The sequence below is a fragment of the Lepisosteus oculatus genome, chromosome 5 (assembly GCF_040954835.1).
Source record: "Lepisosteus oculatus isolate fLepOcu1 chromosome 5, fLepOcu1.hap2, whole genome shotgun sequence".
NCBI lineage: Eukaryota > Metazoa > Chordata > Actinopteri > Semionotiformes > Lepisosteidae > Lepisosteus > Lepisosteus oculatus.
The window spans coordinates 25,505,934-25,527,199 of NC_090700.1; the positions used below are offsets into that span (position 1 = coordinate 25,505,934).

General features: G+C 38.1%; 1 protein-coding gene across 1 annotated transcript in view; it reads right to left on the reverse strand.

The window, feature by feature from the left end:
• The window catches only part of LOC138239189 (enteropeptidase-like), a 64,389-nt gene extending 44,219 nt beyond the window's left edge, over positions 1-20,170 (reverse strand). The window contains exon 1 of the mRNA XM_069190219.1: positions 20,128-20,170. The gene's annotated coding sequence lies outside the window, so the exon portion shown is untranslated. The remainder of the gene's footprint in view (positions 1-20,127) is intronic.
• Positions 20,171-21,266: the final 1,096 nt, after the last annotated feature.

The following is a 21,266-nucleotide window of genomic DNA, read 5'->3' on the forward strand; positions in this document are numbered from 1 at the left end:
CAGTTCAAAATTAAAGGCTCAAATGCTGTACATGAGAGGTTAAGCTCCTCCTGGCAGTTTTACACGGCGACGCCGCATAGTTAGTCACGTGACACACGTGAAACCGCGTGATACCGCGTGATACTGTGACACGCCCACCGGGGTATGCCGCGAAATACCTCACCCATTTTGAATGGCTGCATCTGTAATCCCTTGGGTATTACGTGTAAACCATCATATTTCGTATATGCCTTAATGTATTCACTCACCAGACAGAAGTCTTCAGGAAAAAAAATCAAGAAAATATTTTTTTTTCCTGTCTTCAAAGATCAATTTCTCAAGGTGTGGCCTTGTATTTGTGTATCCACTAGCTATGTATCTAGGCCTTGCCCTATGTATCTATAGATGCAGCCATTCAAAACGAGCAGGGTACGCTGCAGCATAACACATTTCATTTCACGTCTTACTGCATCATACTGTATGCAAATTAGATTATGTTAATAGTATTTGGAATCGCCTTGTTAAACCACCAGGTGGAGCTGATAAAACTTAACCTCTCGTGTACAGCATTTGAGCTGTCGCCAGAAAACACCTGGTTTCGAATCCCAATCACTCCTGAGGGACAAACTTTATTCAATTAACAATTTAAGTTCTTTACTCTTTAGACTTTTAAATTAAAACTGTGTATTACAGCATGTTAATAATTATACATTAATAAGTTGGTATATTTTATGAAACCAAAATTGCTCAGTTGGACAAAAGTACACAACCTACCACCTTTATCATAAATATATTAATTATGCAGAAATATGTTATGCATCAAAGTCTTTACTGAAGATATTACTAATAGTATTAATAATGAAAGACCTTGGACAAGCTGTAAACTCAAAGTTGGGTACAATCAGTGTTGGGTATTTACTTTGCTTTGAGATTCCACTTTTAAAGGTGATATATAAAATCAATGTTTTAACTTGCTTGTGTCTTGTGTCTGTCCTATCCGAACCCAAACGTTTTACAATATGTATCTTTATAGCAGGTGATGTACAACTTTTTAGCATAGATTACACTTTTATAAAATGTATTTAAAAAATAAAAACGATTACAATCTAATCTTTCCACGTTTGATCCCAAGATCCCAAGAAAAATAAATCTAAACGGGGAGAAAGCTATGCTGAAAGTTTATTAAGATACTTAGAAGACAAAGATATCAATTTATGTTGCATTTGTCTGATTGTGAATCAAATTAGTCTTTACTAAATATGCTGGGATTTATACTGTTAAATTGCCCCACTGGATAAATTGCTTGTAAATAAACCTGTTTTACAACTTTTTTATCCTTTTCATTTTCAAATTAGAATAGGCAAGCTTTTCAATCAAGCACTGCTTAAAGAGCAAGGGGAACTCTTTTCCTTTCAGCTTTCAGCACACTGTATTGTCGTGTATGAAACCCGCGGCATTTTATATGAATTATTCCGCTTGGTTGACTCATTTCAGTCTTACCAGCCCATGCCCACCCAGGGATGCCATAAATGTAATGTTTCATAGCCGTTCAGGGACGCCAAATATGTAAGAAAACCGGCTCAGGGACGCCAAATATGTAACGTTGCCATAGCTAAAATGTAATGTTGTGGCTCTCTGAAGGTACCAGTTCTGTAGGGTTTGGGCCTTTACTGGAACAATTATTAATTGTAGCAGTAAATCACAAAATTGATTCTTTTGATGGCTTTAGAATCCAACCATGCGACATAACTCAAACAACGCGCACACACAGGTACTAATACACGAGGATACATTTATTAATACATAGAATATGCATATAAACCTAACAGATCTTATCGAGAGGGTTATCAGAATACAAAAGGTATATATTCAATCAGTTACAAAGAGTTACATATATCAAGAGGACATACGTTCAGTATATCATTCATTAAGACCGTTTCGTAAATGAACTTGGTTATAACTTCTACATTAGATACTCAAAACAAGTACATAACTCTTAGGAATTAAATTGATATCAACTGGTTGGGATAGCAATTGAATTCTCGAGCTGTAATGCATTGAAGTTGAATACTCATCCAATCTCTGGGGACTCAGATCTCCTGTGGGCACAAAGAAACAGTTGCAGGCTGTTGCTGTCCAATCCGCGCTCTCTGGCTGCGTGCCAGGCTGTGCTGTGCGGCTTGCGACGGTGCGCTGCTGATGCTCACTGACCGGCTAGTTAGTGTTGGCTTTAACTAGCAAAGTTTGTGCACAGGAGAAAAGATGTCTGTGGGTCCCAGCAAGTCAGGAAGAGGACCGGTTCGTTCCTGATGAAGAGCTAGTTCTGAATAGTGATTCAGCTGTCCACAATTCTGACCTGTTCACGAGGCCTGCTGCTGGTGCTAACCTCGGGTGGATCCTCTGGTTATTCTCTGGCAACCTCCGCTCTAGACTCTTAGAACAAAGGAAAGTTCTGGCACTCGGACACACTGGCTGTTCCGTGGTTGTCCGGGCTGAGTCTCAGGATGGTCAGGAGGCGCGCTGCGAGAATGTCCTGCCCTTGGGAGCCTTCTGCTCCTGGGCCGTCCTGCCCTGGAATTCTCCTTTGAATTCCCTTTAGAAAAGTCCACAGAATGCTCCACTGAATCTTACTGAATCTCTGTGTTGCCTGTTTTTACCTGGAGGAACTTCAGCTCGTTGATTGGCTGAAAGTTCCATGGGCATCAGAGTCCCACGTGGGTTACTCGGCCCTACCAGTCCCTGATTGGTTGATCAAGGTTGAGATATGAGTCACTTACTCCTGACACTTAGGAATGCAGTCCAGATGTCCATCTGGCACTCCCTAGACAGATAGGCGCCAATGGATGACCATTGATCATGATAGCCAGGCTTAGCTAAGTGCATCCCCCTTTGGGAGCTGTTTCTTATCAAAAGAAAACATCTTAAATCAGTCTGCATGAATAGTTTCTCTGTGGCTGCACCACAGAGATGAACAGAGAAATGAGGCCTAACTTGAGAAAGCTCAGAAACACTTAATTCTGCCTTATTAATAAGCCTCACCGCTACAAAGGGTTTCAGAAATCAAACAAAGTTTTATTCCCCTGCTTACAGTCTGGGAAATTAGAGGCTGCGCTGTTCTGCTTCCTATAGTGATATACGGGTTTTTCGCATGAAGCCGTATTGACCAGTCGTTCTCGTGTTGTGAATGTGTGTACACAGTGGTCCCCCTGGGTTCCAGTTAGTGCGTAATTAAGCATCAATGAAAAACTGGAGGTTTAAAAAAAGAGAATTAGCTCTCTGATAGTTTTATGTGGAGGCTGTGAAAAGTTTCACAAGTCGTGGTCTTTAAAATGTATTTGGTTTGAAGTCTTTCTGTGTTTCCAAAGCTACAGGTGTGCCAAAATCATTTTCAAACTTCAAGCTAACTTTAACCCGGTGTAGGCAATGCATTGTTATCTTAATCACCTGCTAATTCGTTTTACACCACAGGAAGACAGAAGAATGTGATTGTACTGTACCTGTACGGAATGTGTGTTACATTTTCAAAATTAAAGTGTTTAAAATGTATAATTAAAAAGTGAAAAAAAACTTGCAGCTTACTCAAAGATTCTAAGATGATCACGATAGTATGTCTAATTGTCTAACCCCATTACCCTCATTTTGATTAAAATCGCAAATGCGTGTTTAATTAAATGCCTTTCTTGATTCACAATTTTACAATGCAATGTAAACTGTAATCTTTGTCTTCTAAGTCCCTTAATTAACTTTAAGCATAGCTTTCTCACATTTAGATTTATTTTTCATACCATCGTTAAACAAAGCAGGAGAGTATAATACTTCCTCATGCGATCAAACATGGAAAGATTAGATTGTAATCATTTTTATTTTTTAAACACATTTTAGAAAAGTGTTATCTATGCAAAAAAGTTGCATTTAATACCACTCAATAGTTATATTAATAGAGATAAGCTTCTATTTAAGCTCAGATCAAAGATCAAACACAGATCAAACAGCAATATCTTACACACTTTGATCTATGATCTGTGATGTAGTTGAGTGTTAATTGTGGTGCTCTAGCAGGCTAGCTGGTGTCTGTGTGGTTCGGGCCAGCTGGTTGTGTTGAAAAATAAATATAAACCGGTTCAACAACTCTTAAGCATACTGTAGTTTTTGTTAACACAACTTTATCAGTGAAAAGACCACGGACACTTTTCCTCCCCCCTACATTCTCAGAGTAGAATAGGTGTACCTTCCAATGAAAAACAGTCTTCCTTCCCCTCACGGACAGACAAACAAAGGTTTTCACTGCCTATCATTTGACTAGCTATTCAGAGGGAAAGGCGGTGATGTAATCGTGCTGGCAAGCATGCTCTTTAGATAACGCGATTCCATATTATATTCCCTATTAATCAAATTCTAAAAGTATGCTTTTGTTTATTCCGATAGCGAGCGTATTCACAGGAAAGGTTTAAACTATCACTTTTCTCACAAAGTATATCAACAATATCAGAAGGAGCACGTAAAAACGTTTCTAAAATAATAATTACATTCTGAAAAGTATGAGTTTCTTTTACGAACGCAATTATTCATGGAAATGGTAATCACTTAACTTTGAATGTTTTGTGATATTTGAAAGACCAACAAATTCAATATAGTGTCAATAATATTTATTGTCAGTAATAATATCAGTAGCAGTTTGAAATTATTCGTTGTTATTAATAAATTAATTGGCTTTGAACATGTCGTGATATTTAGAAATATAAAAAGGTCAATATAGTGCCCCTTAATATTTGCTATTTTAATTTTTCAAATAAATGTTTATTTGTTAAATGAAAACTCATGGCGATAGTTGGATTTGAACACTCACCTTCAGCTTCATAAATCAGTTACTTAAGCAATCACACCACGATGAGCAGTGAAACACTCATATACATATCAATAGAAAGTCTTATACTACTGTTTGTGCTACAGTTCATGAATATAATTATATTGTTATTTATTTCTTTAGATACACGATTCCATAATATATTCAATATTAAACAAATTCTAAAAGTATGCTTTTGTTTACTCCGATCATGAGCGTATTCGCAGAAAAGGTTAAAACGATCAATTTTCACAAAGTATATAAACGTACAGTAATATGGTCAGAAGGAGCACATAAAAATGTTTTAAAAATAACCACATGTAAGACTTTGATGCTTAAAATGTTTAGGGAGGATTGGAATACTGGTGTGTACGTTTTCTTTAAACTACCAATACCAGCCATATACAGTTCACATGATATGTTTATGTTCCTAAATTAATATCGTTTATAACCTTTAGATGCGTTATGCTCTTCTTTTAATGCTCAGCTACTAAAATTTACCTTTAGTTGTAAAATTATATATAAATATTCAATACTAAGCAGATTAAAATGCGCACAGTAAAGAGATTAAATGATTAAATCTTTCCACTACCGACTAATGCACCACAAGTGCCCCTGTTGGCTATTTTGGCCAGCCAATCATGTACCGCGATATGACGTACATAGTTGCATGTAGTATGGGTTTGTGCCTTGCACTTTGAATGGCTGCATCAGTATTATCTTGGATATAAAATTGGAGACAAAATGGACAAAAAAAAATTGACATTATTTTTTGTGAAGACAGAACAATCATAATTTGTGCATACCCAGAAAATGTATAAAAAATATGAAAAAACATTTAAAGGTATAATAGCTATTGTATTTAATATATAATCCCCTACGCACTGCTAAAGATTTTTCCATTCTTTTTTCACTTCCAGATCAGCAGCAGGTGTGATTTGATTACCATAGATAAGATCATAGATCAACAAACCAATTGCTACATAAACAAAACGTTTTTTTTTCCTTTTCTGATGTTACAGAGGCAGTGATGTCTTCTAGTGCTCTGAATGAATGTAGAAAAATAATGAATGACAGCAATCTGAACCAATTACACCCCTTTTTTCAGACTTGGTAATCGTGGTCAGCCAAACAAAATTACTCTGCTGAGGCACTTTTAATCATTTCAAACTGTGTATTACATCATGTTAAACATTAAAAAGTCAGTATATTGTATAAAAGGCAAGATTGCTCAGTTGGACAAAAGTACACAACCTTCCACCTTCATCATACATAATTTAATTATGCATAAATATTTTATGTATCAAAGTAGGGCTGGGCGATATGACCTCAAATCAATATCACAATAATTTCATTTACCTCTATAATGATAAATTAACAATAATTTTTTAAAATGATGATTAGATGATATGCTGAAACGTCATGTTTTAAATAAGTGAAACTATTAAAGCTTTGTAAATGTCAGGTACCGCAATTTGAAAAAAAATATTTTCTCAAGGGCACAACATATCTCTTGTCAGGGGTTTGAACCAGTCTTTTGAAACCACTGTGTTCCACTGTAGCAAAGGGGACCAAGTCCTTCACTATGTAGTGAAGTAAGAGACAAGATGTAAAAAGGGTTAATAACTTAAGTCAGTTCTGCCGAAAATTAGACGTCTAAGCAACAGGGGTTTATGACAGGAAAGTGGGTTAACTGATAAGGATTCCAGATGCGAGCAAGGAACCCCCTGGGGGCATAATCTTAAACTGACCCTTTGGCCAGGGCCTCTTAACTGGCCAAATACCATGACCCCTCCCCCCCTTACCATAACACCGAATGACGTCCGAAGCAGCAAGGAAGTACTATATAACCTAAAAGTTTGTACCGGCACATCGAACAATACTTCGGTTTTGTTGTTTCTTGAGGGAAACAAGACTTCGGCTTTATTGTTCCTTGCATGCAATAAACTCATCTGTTTTACTTCATCTCGGAATCCAGAACCTTATTCTTTCTGTTACAACAAATGTGGCGTAGTCGGTGGATGCTCCAGAAGGCGCAGAACTTCCCAGAACTTCGGCAGGAGATACGGTCAGCGCTCACATTACTAAGAGGTAAGGACTCCTCTTTTTTAAAAAAAAAGTTCCGACTCTCTTTGACCGATTGGGAAGTCTGTGCTCCCTACGATAATCGCCCGAGATGACGGAGTAAACGTGAGTTCCTGAATTCCTCTGGCCCGGGGAAGACACTGGTGTATGTAATGGGTGGTTTGCTGTAAGCCCAGAATTTGGTCTGGCAGGCGGTCCGCGTTATTGTGTACAGGCGTTCGAAGCTGGTGTATGCCTTAATTGCGCGTGGAGTTTTTGAACGGGTTTTGGACCTTTACCGCGAAGTTCAGGACTGGTGTGGGCCTTAATTGCGCCCGGAGTTATGAGGCTCAGGATCGGTGTGGGCCTTAATTGCTCCCGGGATTCTGGAGCTAAGTGGTGCATTAAATGCACCTAATTCAGGACTGGTGTGGGCCTTAATTGCGCCCGGAGTTCTGGAGCTAAGTGGTGCATTAAATGCACGTAATTCAGGACTGGTGTGGGCCTTAATTGCGCCCGGGGTTCTGGAGCTGAGTGGTGCATTAAATGCACGTATAATCCAGGATTGGTGTGGGCCTTAATTGCGCCCGGGGTCCTGAGATTAGCTACGCCTTGATCGTGCACGGATTGGCGTGGCGTGGTTTTTTGTTTTAAAGGAAACAGAAGTAGAAGATATATATATATATGTATGTTTTTGGTGTTTTCCTTGTTTGTGAATACATATACACACTCACGACACTAAAATAAACACACCTCATAATAAAAGAGCAAAGCATTAAGTAGCGGGATTTAAAGGACATTGAGACCCGAGAATCGCCCTGATTGAGCTCAGTGTGTAAATCCACCCCGGGGCAAAAGCAGAGATGCTGGCGTTCTGGGGATGGTGAATTACTAATCAGGAAAGGGGGTTTTCGAGGTCTCGTTCCTTTACCTGTGAACAGTGCGGTGTAATTCCTCTCTAAAGTCTCTGAGAGGCATTTAGATCTGGAGGTAACAGACGCCCTTAGCTGAATGAGTGCAGTAATGAACAGGTTTTTACAAGTGAAAGCATCCCCCTACTGAATGAGCTGTTACCTCACACACTCCAAAAGTAAACTCTTAAAGAGACCGAACATGTGTGCTAACTGATGGTTTGAGAAAGTGGTGGAAGGGTCTGTTTATATATTGGAAAAGTGTAAGTTGACGGAAAAAAAGAAGAAAAATATGCGAAAAGTTGAGTTTGTCAGAGGGAGTTTGGGGCGAAGATGCCTGTAAAGAAAGCATATGAGTATTGATTGGCAAAAGCGCAAGCATGTAGCTCCCACCCTGGTGCACGGCCGGCACCAGTGGTGGCAGATACATGAGAGAAAAGAAAAGAAAGAAATTGGAATGTGACTTCTTAAAAGTGTGTTTATGGGAAAAACAAAAACCCAAAAGAAAAGATACTTTACTCGCTACGAAAGAGTACGAACAAAAGCGAAAAGAGGCAGTGCGGGAGAACCAGAAACTGAAGGAAGAATTAGTTCCTGGTCGCACTGCACTAGTTAATGTGTTACAACTGTCAACTAAATTATATCTTGCTCTCCCATAGGGGAACATACAGGCAGGAAATGAAAATAATTGGGATCAATTCCCACAGTGACCATATGGAGACGGGGGGTCCGAGTGGGATGACACCTGGTACGAGTGTAATAGAGACGAAACAGGGACTCCCTTCTTAAAGGGAGGGCGCCCGCAGATCTGTACTGTACTCTCACCCGAAGTGGGAAAGGACTTAATGTAGCGGGGGCTGGCGCTGTTGATGACAGCGTCACTCTAAGTGTCTCACACCCCGTCGAGGGGGGTCCGCACTCGCACCTACCTTCCTTGATTCCCCCATACGATCAAATCCAAAACCAGAAGATATTGACCGGTGGGCTAAAGTACCGCACCCGAAATTAGGAATGCAGCGAACCTGGAGTGCGCTTCAGGAATTAAAAAGATTCATGTAGAAGTGAAACAAGAATACAGCACATTGTAGTATGAAGAGAAAAACATATTCTCGATGTGTATGTGTGTTTTATGAATTTGTGTGTGTAACTGTGAATTTTGGTATACTAAATGACGGTGCGAGTATGTTTAGCCAGCGGGACTGGCTAGAGACGTAACTAAAGAGACTTGACGAAAATCAACTTAAGGAGATTGGAAAATATAAGAGCGTCTGAAATGTATAAGTACAGTACAGGTGGACGTAAAAGTAGTTAGATAAACAGTTTTTGTATTTTTATACAATTAGTTGCAATAGTGGAAACAATTTGGATTTATTCGAATGTCTCGAAACCAGACATGCTGAAACGCCGTAGGTTTAGAATCGAGACTGGGGAGAATAACGTCTTGTGAGAAGATCTGTTAACCTAATGATTAGATCCTGTAAATCCCTTGTAGCCTCCCTAAGTCTGTCCCAGTCCAGTGGATAAAAATGTACTGTTAATGGAGTGTTGGTTTCTCTGTTAGGGGATACTGGAGCACTACTGTCATGCTTGTTTCACTTCTCTGTTCAACAGTGTGCTATAGAGTAATGTATATGGGAAGACAGCAGGAGGCCACAGGAGTATTGGGGCAGCAAGTTTTACTTGCTGAGTACCAGATTTTAACATTCACCTGCACGTATCACACGAATGTGGGTGGTTTTATCCCAGATCTATTGGGTTGGAATATTATGCATTACAAAGAATGACTATCCAGAACAGGGTATCACGTGGCTTCAACTGACTGGGATCACTTAGTATGTTGATGGTATTCTGAGTGCTTCCCCTGACGAGGAAACCCACAAGTCTGAGTTGCTTCAGGTTTAGAGTGTCTAATATAATGCAGTTATGATAAGGCCCTTTTGTGTCGAGCATTGTGTAATTTTAACAGGGCCTGGGTGCAATGTTTTTACGGGGTGAACACAACTTTTAACAGATCTGCTTGAGGGGGGAGTGCAGTACAAGGACAAGATTGCCTTGGTTCCAGCAGCAAAAGCCGCCTGTAATAATTTGAAACAAGCTCTCTTACAGGTGCTGAGACTGGGGTTTCCTCAGATAGATCAACCATTCCTTTGTATGTAAGTGTGGACAAAGGGTTCTGGGCAGCTGTGCTGACGCAGGAGCATGGAGGTAGGCACTATTATACCATTAGATACTGTAGCCAAAGGGTGGGGGACCATGAAAATTTAAGAAAATGTAATATTGTTTACCGATGGGTCCTCTCTGATGCATGAGGGAGAACAAAGAACAGGCTGAGCCGTTACAACAGAATCCGAGGTGCTAACAATCGGAAAATGCCCCTCCACTGCCTCAGCGCAGCAAGCCAGTTAAGAGCACTGATGGAAGATTGTAAAAAGAAAGATGTTAAAGAGTTACTGTATATGTATATAATGTATGTATTTATTGCATGTAGGCCACAATTCTGGATGGCTATGGAGAAATAGGATTCTCTCACAACGGCAGGGACTCCAGTTAAGAATACTGGGATTATCTCTGAACTGATTTGTAGTTTTACAGCTGCCGACAGAAGCAGCTTGAGTAAGGTGTAAATAACAAAATAAATAAAGAATTCCAGTAACTCAAGGTAACAACCATGCAGAGGCACTGGAAGAGCGGGAGTCTGAGACCCCTGTGAAACCTCTATTGGGGAAAGGGGAGAATTCAGGTTGAGGGCTTTAATAGATGTTTAATAGTGGTTAGAAAAAATGTGTAAAGAATGTGGGGTTGTATGATGATGGGATGTGGGCTGGCACATACCCAAGTGTATGACAAAGATGATCCCGTGGTACAGACTGCCCTGCCCCTTGGATACTGATCTAGGGGCATACTACACTGGGAAGGTGTGCCAGGCTGTAATTGCCTCACTAGGGGTAAGTTGGAAGTCACATTGACCCCATCACCCACAGTCTGAAAGACCAACTAAGGAAATATCAACTGAAGGAACACCGTGGTTAGATGCTCTACCTGCAGTCCTGTGCGGTTTGCGGGATGGAGCAAACGGAACTGTGAGGCTGAGCCCATTTGAGATCATCATGGGCAGCCAAAGAAACTCCCTGGAGGCCAAGTTTGGATAACGCACTGATGAATTTACTAACTCTCTATTAAAGTATTGTAGGTTTGTTAACTGAAGCGGTGCACAGGGCTCGTGAACAGGTGCCGGACGTTTGGGGACCTCCAGTAGAGGGGAGACACGACCGGATACCTGGCGAGTGGGTGTAGGTGAAGAAGAGATACCCTGCCAGACGCTGCAATCCTGCTGGGAGGGACCATATCAAGTGCCACTAACTACTGATTGTGCCATCTGAGTGACAGGATGAGATCGCTGGATCCGCGCATCGCACTTTCACCGACACTTTCTGCGTTTGGGTCCTGGGGTAGGACTTTATGTATTTGTAGGATTAGGATTGTTTTATGTGTATAATTGTAACTATCACTTGTACAAAAACATCAATAACATCTTGTTGTAACCGTGGAACGCACAATGTCATGGTAATGCATGCCTGTACATCCAAAAAGGAAAGATCTACCCTGACATTGTATGTGTAAAAATAGGCAGTCCAGACGTATGCCATATTTTATAAGGGGGAATGAAGTAAGAGACAAGATGTAAAAAGGGTTAATAACTTAAGTCAGTTCTGCCTGAAAATTAGACTTCTAAGCAACAGGGGTTTATGGAAGGAAAGGGGGTTAACTGATAAGGATTCCAGATGCGAGCAAGGAACCCCCTGGGGGCATAATCTTAAACTGACCCTTTGGCCAGGGCCTCTTAACTGGCCAAATACCATGACCCCTCCCCCCCTTACCATAACACCGAATGACGTCCGAAGCAGCAAGGAAGGACTATATAACCTAAAAGTTTGTACCGGCACATCGAACAATACTTCGGTTTTGTTGTTTCTTGCGGGAAACAAGACTTCGGCTTTATTGTTCCTTGCATGCAATAAACTCATCTGTTTTATTTCATCTCGGGATCCAGAACCTTATTCTTTCTGTTACAACAGTAGTATGTAATGCCTTTAGTTATTTAGTTTCATCTGTGTGAATCTTTTGCATATTGAGTGGCAGTAGTAAATGCCTGTGTTAGAGAAAGCTGTTTGGGCATATCACTTCGGCAACGAGTGCGCTTCTCAGTCTCTGTATTTTATTTTCGGCCATGCACTCTTCGTAATCATGGTTGTGTTTCAAGTGATGAAACAAGTTGCTCGTGTTACATTTGGGCTCAGAAAACGGTTTTCCTGACAGAGTTTACATCTGACTTCTCTTTGTTCAGTATCCTGTTTGCTAAAGCCAAAATATGACCAAACGATCGACACTGCATCTTTTTTAGATACCAGCTCATCTTCATTTGTACTTGAGTCATCCCTGCCTGAATGGGTTCAGCATAAGTGCTCGTGTTGTCTCATGCCCTGCCCTTCTTTGTCTTTTGAATGAAGAATGAAGAACGAAGAACGAAGGTTGGAAGAGGCAGAAGCATGTGACTGGATATGATGACTGGGTGTTGTAGTTTTTAAAGGGGATCGCTCATGAAAGTGCACAGTAGGGAAAGCTTTTACTGAACATACCAACATAAGCAAAATTAGGTCGGTTAGAGATTCTTAGCGTCAGTATCAATACATTTTTGATATATCGCCAAGCCCTACATCAAAGTTTTTTACTTCATAACTTACAGTGGGTTCTGGTTTTTACCTGCTTGTTCTACCATTATTAAGCTTACATTCTGTATTTCATGTAAAGTTATAATGTTTTATCCTTTTCTAAGAATATGTAGAAAGTACACCACTTGCCGTTATTGTAAAAAGATCAATATTGTAGTGATTTAACATCACTGGATAGTTATATTAATATGGAATCATGTAACTAAGCAGCTGAAATATCACAAGTGGACATTTTGGAAACATTTTGACTTTCGTTTCTTTTTTAAAAAACGTATATTGTTCTTGTAGTGGTAATGGACAAAGCACTGCAACCAATGGCTCAAAGCGTGATCATTAGTTTCGGTTTCTTTTTTATATAGTGAATACATAAAAAGAGTCCACTATTATAGATTGTTGTTGGCTCTGGCGTGAATTTCTGTATCTGGATAAATTAAGTGATGGTTTTGTGATTAGGGATTTCTTCACGACATTCTTTAAGTTAAACAAAGGACGGAAGAAGGATTATTTTTACAATTGGCACTCCGAGATTCTGACTGATTTAATAACCCTAATTTAGCTGAAATGGATAAAGAAATAAAATGCAGTAGTTATATGTATTGGAAGGTGCTCTGTTTTATTAACAGACACTCTGACTCAAACTTGTTTCGTACAGTTATATAGACATGGGTAATGTAATCCACATTAATGTGCTTATCGAGCAAATTCTGCTAAACTAGAAGCATTGTAGAATGTGATAAACTGTATATTATTTACTGGAGCGCAGTTTAGTTCAAAAAAGGAAGTCTGTTAAGCCCCCCTGTTTATTGGTACCAAACATTGATGAGACGTCACGGCTTTGTACAGATTACAGAAATGTGAACGCTGGAACTCCACCAGACATTGTATGTACTATTTAACCATAGTCAAGGGTAGATATGCTGTTCCCTTTTTTAACATCATGTGGCTGTGGCGGAATTTCTCTGTAAACTGAAGAGTTATAGAGGAGACACGTTGTGTATCACCTCTTTTTACACTCGTAAAAACATCCCAATGTTAATGTAACACAGAAGATATTATTAATAAACTTTTAAATTTGAAGCTATTAACTCTACTTCACACCTGCATGTCAGGATCACGGTTTCAAAATAAAAAAAACATCAAACCTTTGATTGGATGAGAACGTGATGATTAATAGCAAGGATGTGAAAGTTACCATCAGGAGTAAAAAAAAAATGTATTTTTTTATTTATTTGTGGCTGCTGCAGAATACACAGCCCCTATTTGCAGCCTAAACATTTCTCCACATACGCTGCCTCTGCTGCTATTGGAATATACGCAAACAAAGCACTGAAAGCTTTATTGTAGATGGTCAGGTGTTACGTAGGAATAGTATGTAATTCTGGCTTAATGAACTCACACCTGGGATTCAATTAATTCAAAATAAGTTTTAAAAAACTGCACCAGGGACTAGATCTTGTTTATATTAAAGTTATATCACTGGGCAGAGTGATGGAGACTTAAATAAATGACATGCACTATCAGCTTTTTTGCTTCCCTCTGGTACGAAATGATAATGCGCTGAATCAAAGCGGATGAGAGAGAGTAAGAAAAGACACAGAAAAGAAAAAAGTGTATCCTAGCTTAATTTTACATTATATTTTACCTTCATTTTTTTTACTTTAAAAGTTTGTAATTTATTTATTTTCTGATAGTCAGAGTCAAGGTATATTTGAATAAATTATTGTAAATTAATGGTTTTACAAGATGTGGAAGACATGCAAGAAAATATTACATTGTGAATTTTAATATTTTTATATATTAATGCTAACACCTGACTTTTTTATTTAGATGTCAACAAAATATTGAACTAACTGTGACATTCAGAAAAAGTAATCAAGAATAGTCTGTGAAATTTGTAGATGAAACTTTTCTAAATGTTTTTTAAAACAATGGAAGGTGTTGAACGATCTTTACGGTAAGTGGACTATGCGCTATTTGGTCAGCAACCTACTAATCTGCTTAACATAGAAATCTTAATGTAGAAAACATTATTTTATTTCTGTATGGAATGCGTGTTGCATTTACTAAATTAAAGTGCTTACAATGTTTAATTAAGAAGTAAAAAGAACTTACAGCTTACACATGTTTTCTCTATTATTATCAAATCCCTCAACTAATTCACTTGTGATTATTTTGGAAATATTTTTCATGTTCCTTTTAACTTGGAGTTTGTAATGGCAGGCACTCTGAACGAGTTAAGCTTTGATGCAGTATAAATAAATGTATTTCCCACAAGCTAAACTGTAGTGGCTTTAAAATTATACAATATCTCACCGTTTGCATGTGGCACATCTTTGTTCAAGTTTTAAAACTACAGTATGAAAAAAAGAGTGTTAAGACAAAACAGGACATTTCATTGTTGGTTGCTTATGCTAATGAGCAACAATGACAGCAGAACATGCTACTGAAAATTAATTTCCATCCCATGAGCAGAACTGTCTATTCTACATAACATTACACAGTGGGGTGTTAAAACTCTTAGCCTTTGTGAGAAGTACTGAGCTGAGTTACATACATATACTTATGCGTTACAGACTGTACAAGGTCATTTATTATTAGTAATATCTTCCATATCGCATTTAAATTGGAATGCTTTATACAAGTGTAAATCCACCTATTTTCTGACCGCTTTATCCAGGACAGGTAACAGTTTCACTCCTACCACTTCCGTCTGCCTGCCTGACCTGTTCCTATTTTTAACTATTCTGTGTCAGAATCGCAGCAGGTGAGAGAGAGTAGGGAGAGAAATAAAAAGTGAACCTTGGTTTTTTGATAGTCAGATTTAACGTATGTTTGAACACAGTCTTGCAAATTAATGTTTTTACAAGATGTGGAAGTGCAACAATTTATCACAGTGCAAATTTTAATACTAATTATTGATTACTAATAGTTTATGTACCTGACACCTGACTTTATTTAGATGTATATAAAATATTGAACTGTGACATTACATTTAGAAATACAATTGAAAATGTTCCTGTGATATTTGTGTAGATCAAACTTTTCTAAAATTTATTTTTTTTTGATGAAAAACGATTAAAATGTATAATCTTCCCATGTGATTAGAAAGTCACTAGAAAATACAATAAGCCCCTGCTTTGTTTTTTATGATGGTTTCAAATATGAAACTAACTGGTGAGAAATCTATGTTTAATGAAAATTAAAAGATTTCAAGTTAAAAGAAATGATTTACATTCCATTATTAAGTTTTAAAGGCAGATGCTCTCACTGCCATAAACACTGCAAGCTGCAGAATGGTCTCCTTAAAAAGAAAGTGCTGCCTCTTCTCTAACTGAGCTCAGTGGGCGGTGCACTATTTTCTCAACCACCTGCTAATTTACTTTACACCATGGGAATGTAATTGTACTGTATCTGTACAAAATGCATGTTGCGTTTACAAAATTAAAGTTTTTAAGATGTTAAATTAAAAGTTATGAGACTTACAGCTTATACAAAGATTCTAATATGATCACAAGGAAGAAAAATCATCCACTTTTCAGGGATTTCGTGTTTTTAACTAAACACATTTTGTAACCGGGATAAAGTTAGCTTGATGTTCGAGAACGATTTTGGCACACTTGTAGAGTTTTCACGAAACCTCTTAGAGTTGCGAGAACACTTGCTTTGTGTATAAAGTACATTGTGACTGTTTTCACAGCCTTCACTTTGTCGTTTTTATGACATTTTTTTGACCACACACAAAAATTTTTTTGTCCATATCTTCACAATGGAAACACAGAACGCCTTCAAACCAAATGCACACCCTCTACACCAAACTATCACTGGAACCTGGGGGAATGCTGTGTACACACATGCACAACCCGAGAAATACTGCTCAATACGACTTTGTGTGAAAAACCCGTATATCACCATAGGAAGCAGAACAGCGCAGTCTCCAATTACCCAAACTGTAAGCATGGGAATAAAGGTGTTTGATTTCTGAAACCCTTTCTTTATGACCTGTTTTCATTCAGGTAATGAATCACTCAATAATAATTGCTTACATTTATATAGTGCTTTTCTGGACACTCCACTCAAAGCGCTTTACAGGTAATGGGGACTCAGGAGGAGAGCAGAGTAATTAAGCCAATTCATAGATGAGGATTATTAGGATTATTAGGTAAAGGCCAATGGGAAATTTGGCCAGGACGCTGGGGTTACATCCCTACTCTTTACGAGAAACACCCTGGGATTTTTAATGACCACAGAGAGTCAGGACCTCGGTTTTACATCTCATCCGAAGGACGGCTTCTCTTTACAGTATAGTGTCCCCGTCACTATACTGGGGCATTAGGACCCACATGGACCGCAGGGTGAGTGCCCCCTGCTGGTCCCACTAACATCTCTTCCAGCAGCAACCTTAGTTTTTCCCAGGAGGTCTCTCATCCAGGTACTGACCAGGCTCACACCTGCTTAGCTTCACTGGGCTGCCAGTTGTGAGTTGCAGGGTGATATGGCTGCTGGCTATATGGCTGGGATAGGGGATAGGGGAATGCTGTTCACAAGCCAATAGCATTTAAACCACAGCACCCACAATGCTGCAAGTAAGTCTTTTACACACTAAACAGGTCCTCTGACCTTTCCAAGCCTTGCTTTGGGCCGTGAAACTTTCCTTATTTTTTTATGATGTTTTCAATATGGCACCATTAGAGAGGCAGTACATGGGGATGGGGGGTGGTATTCATGAGTCAATATCTCTTCCAGCACAACATTCACAATGCTGCAATCATGGGTTTTACATACCAGAGAGCCACCCTCACCGTATACAAACGAATGAATTGGTTTGGGGTTGTTGATACCAGAGTGGTCCAGGAGGGGGGTGCAGGTTTCTTGGGGGCATTCTTGTTTTTCTATGACTTCAGGTTGATTCTGTTGGTTCTGAGTGCCTTGGTTACAGCCGTTTGTGTGTATAGATGAAAAAGCTATTGAAGAGCACCCCACCCATCTCGGTGGAAGCTGCCATGTTAAAAAAATCCTAAAAAGATAATTAAAGTTTCACACAACAAAGCATGACTGTGAAAGGTCAGGAGGCCAGCCTAGTGTGCACAACACTTGATTACAGTCAAAAAAAGAAAAAAAAGAAACCTAAAGCAAGGTTGTATGAGGTGAGGGGGCTGTCTTGTGTGTAAAACACTTCATTGCAGCATTGTGAATGTTGTGCTTGAAAAGCTATCGACTCGTGAATAGACTTGGAAAGTTCAGAGGACCTGCTTAGTGTGTAAAAAATCAGTCTTCTGTATCAGTCTTCTGTGTAAAAAAAATCGTTTTGAACATCATGGGAGCTGTTTTTAATAAGCTGCTGAGTAAAGAATAATTGAAACTTCCTGCTGTCAGCAGTATTGTGTATATAGTTGACCCTTACCTGAATGAAAACAGGACATAAAGAAAGAAAGAAAGGGTTTAAGTAATCAAAGTAAGCTTTATTCCCTTGTTCCTGTTTTTGATTTTCTTTAAAATTAAAAGAATCAGTTGCTCATCATGCCACACAATATTATGTTACATTTTTATGTTTTTGAGAGACTTCAAAAGGCTTCAATTAATGCATAAAAAATATAGCATAATGTCTTCTCATGTTATGAAGTCACTTGCACCTGGGATCCGGTTTATTCAAACTAAGAAACTATTTATTTTTAAAAATGCAACCAAGTACTAGATATTCTTGATTCAAACATGGATGCAAAAGAGGCAAAGGTCTAAGAGCATCTCACTTCATTTTATCAATCAAAAAAGGCTCAACTAGAGCTTCACAAAAACATTTTCAGAACCCCACCAATAAAACACTAATTTAATCAAACCTAGCCGGTGCGTGACGTAGTTGCAAGTGACCATGGTTTAAATCAATATTTACTTTTGATTCCTGCATCAAATGTAATTGTTTTTTACCAACAAAACCACAAAACCTTTTATCAATCAAAAAAAGACAACTAGAGTTTCAAAAAACGTGTTTTTAAAGAAAAAAACAAGACAATCAATCACAAAGTCACTTTTTATCTGATGATGCACTTCCAAAGTGCATCAATAAGGTAATCATTAAGCCAGCAAAACAAGACCGCAAAAGCAAAAACCAACAAAAAAAAAAAATCACATGTTTTTACCTTATTCTGAAGCATGATATATATCCAATAAAGGCTAGACTAACCCACCTCCAGACCTGGTGGAAACTGAACGTTATTGACTTTGGAATAGATATTTGAAGCAGGACAGCCAGATATAAGGTGATATGATTGGAAAGAAACGCTGTCATTCATTGTATTTTCAGCCATTCAGAGCCCTTAGGGGGTGAGACTTCCTCTAGAAGCCTCAGGCTGCATTCTGCCTGCCTTCTAGCTGTCAATCATTGACTCAGAATGGGTAATCAATCAGTTTTTTATCAGTTTCTTATCAGTGCTCCTTTTTTCACACCAGAAGGCAACTCTGAGTTTTTTTTTTCAATGCCTAACAGCAGAAAAAGGCTCTCTGGCAGCGTCTAAAGGTTTGTATAGCAATTTCAATGGTTTTTATTTTTTTATGATTTATTTATTTTATGTGAGAAATTTCATTCCAGGTCCAGTCTTCATTAACATTATGTAGACTTTTTTCAAATTGATCTATTTGTCCTAGATTTTTATCCAAGCGAGCAGACACCTAGGACAAGGTTTACAAATTATTAACAGCTACCTGACAGGCCTAGAAATGAAAATTCTGACCTTTGAAGACCAAAACAAAACTTCCACCTGCTGCTTTTTGGGTTTTGTTTTCATATGTTTGTCTGCTGATTGGACACATTATGAAATAAAATATATTTGACAAACTCAAAGCCAAGGGGGTTAGCTTCAATTTAAGACCTGAACCAGGCTCCTGCTATGTTCTGCTGCAGAGATATAACAAAATGTTTAAGGAGAGGAAAACACTGGCTAAAAGGTTCTTCGGCAGTAAAAGGCTTTAACTGCATGGTGTTTTCTCTTTGATTGTGTGGGTTACCTCTGGGTGCTCTGGTTTTCTTCTAAAGTCCAAAAAAATACTGGTAGGTTAAGTGGCTTCTGGGAAACTTTGTTCTGGTGTGAGTATGTGCATATTTATGTTTTTGTACAGATCCAGCCATTCTGAATACATGACAAATAATACAGCAGAATGCAGTGTACATACCACTTTTTAAAAATATTCTGTTGCAGGACTGCACTACTTTGTAAAACTACCAGCTGGTACAGTGAATAATTAACATGGCTTGTGAAAGCATTTGGGCTGTCAATTGAAGGCACAAGGTTTTGAATCCTGGTCAATGATGACCCCCATAGGGATAATGTTTTTCCAATTATAGAATTTAACTTTTAGAGGGTCATATTGAGAATGATTCAGGTAAAAAAAAGACACAAGGTGTTTTCACCTCAAACACAAGCACACAGAGACAATTTAGATAACAATTAACTTAGGCAGCATGTCTGGTAGGAATCTGCAAGATCCAAGTTTTATGGTGTTCCAGTGATAATCACATAATTAATTGTGTTCTATTAAATAAACAGTCTATTAATTGTATTTATGATGTAATTTAAAAACATGGTCAAAATTGCTGTATATGTCTTACATTTTTTTTCACATTGCAGATATATCACTTTCTCATTGGTGCATATATCACTAGAAAAATAAAAATAAAAGATTAAGCAGAACACACACATTAACATAATGTTTATTAATTTCATATTAAGATCCTGCTGTATGATATTTTCAAAATCATTAGACATTCTTACATTAAGAAAACAATGCAGATATAAATTATCTTCTAGCAACTAGCTTTAAGCTGTACAATGCAACTGTGTAACTTGGATACACATAATACATAAGTATAACCAATCACATGAGTGAAAATAAAAGAATTCTACCGCTTTTCCCAAAATACTGTTTATTTTTAGTAATATTTTGGATGTGAGAGTAAAAGAAGGCTCTTTAACACATGGCAAGTTTAAGAAGTACTCGTGGTCTCATTACTCATCGTGTTTAGTAGTATGCGTCAAATTGCTGTTAGCTTGTCTTCTGTTGAGTTCATTTCACTGGATGTATGTTTGTAAGCAATTTTGTATTCAGTGTCTGTTAGTTTGACGTTATATTTTTTTGGAAAACAATACACCTGATGAACTATACTTTTCAAAATCTATTTACTACTAGTTTCCTGTGTAAAATAATCTTATCACTTTTCCCTTCCCTTTTGTTGGACTTTCATCCATTTCATTGTCATGTACCTTAATATATATTAATATACGATACAAATAATAATTATTCAGGTGGGTAGCCGTGTCAGCAAAAAATAATTATGCAGTAATTAACTAGTAATTACTGGTAAAAGTAGTAGCTAAATATAAGTTGCTAATTTACCAGTAATTCTCACACTTTTGTATGTTTTGAAAGTTTGTGGCATCATCTAGCTTTAGGACTTTGGGATAATTAAATATCCAGATACCTAAGTTTTACTTGCTCTGTTTCGTTGGCCTGTGTTCTCATGTCTCTCATGTCTATTAATATGTTAAGGTTTCTTGTCGTCCATCTTGGTTCCATTTCCATTTTGTTCTCTGTTCTAATCAGTTGGGCTAAAAACTGGCACATGTTTCCTCCCATTTATTAGTGCTATTGGTCCAGACTGACTGGACCCTACTTAGAATTTTACTTTTACTAAGGCCAACTTTTAGGTCTTAATGAGAACTAAAGTAATATAGGTGGATGAGTGCAGTA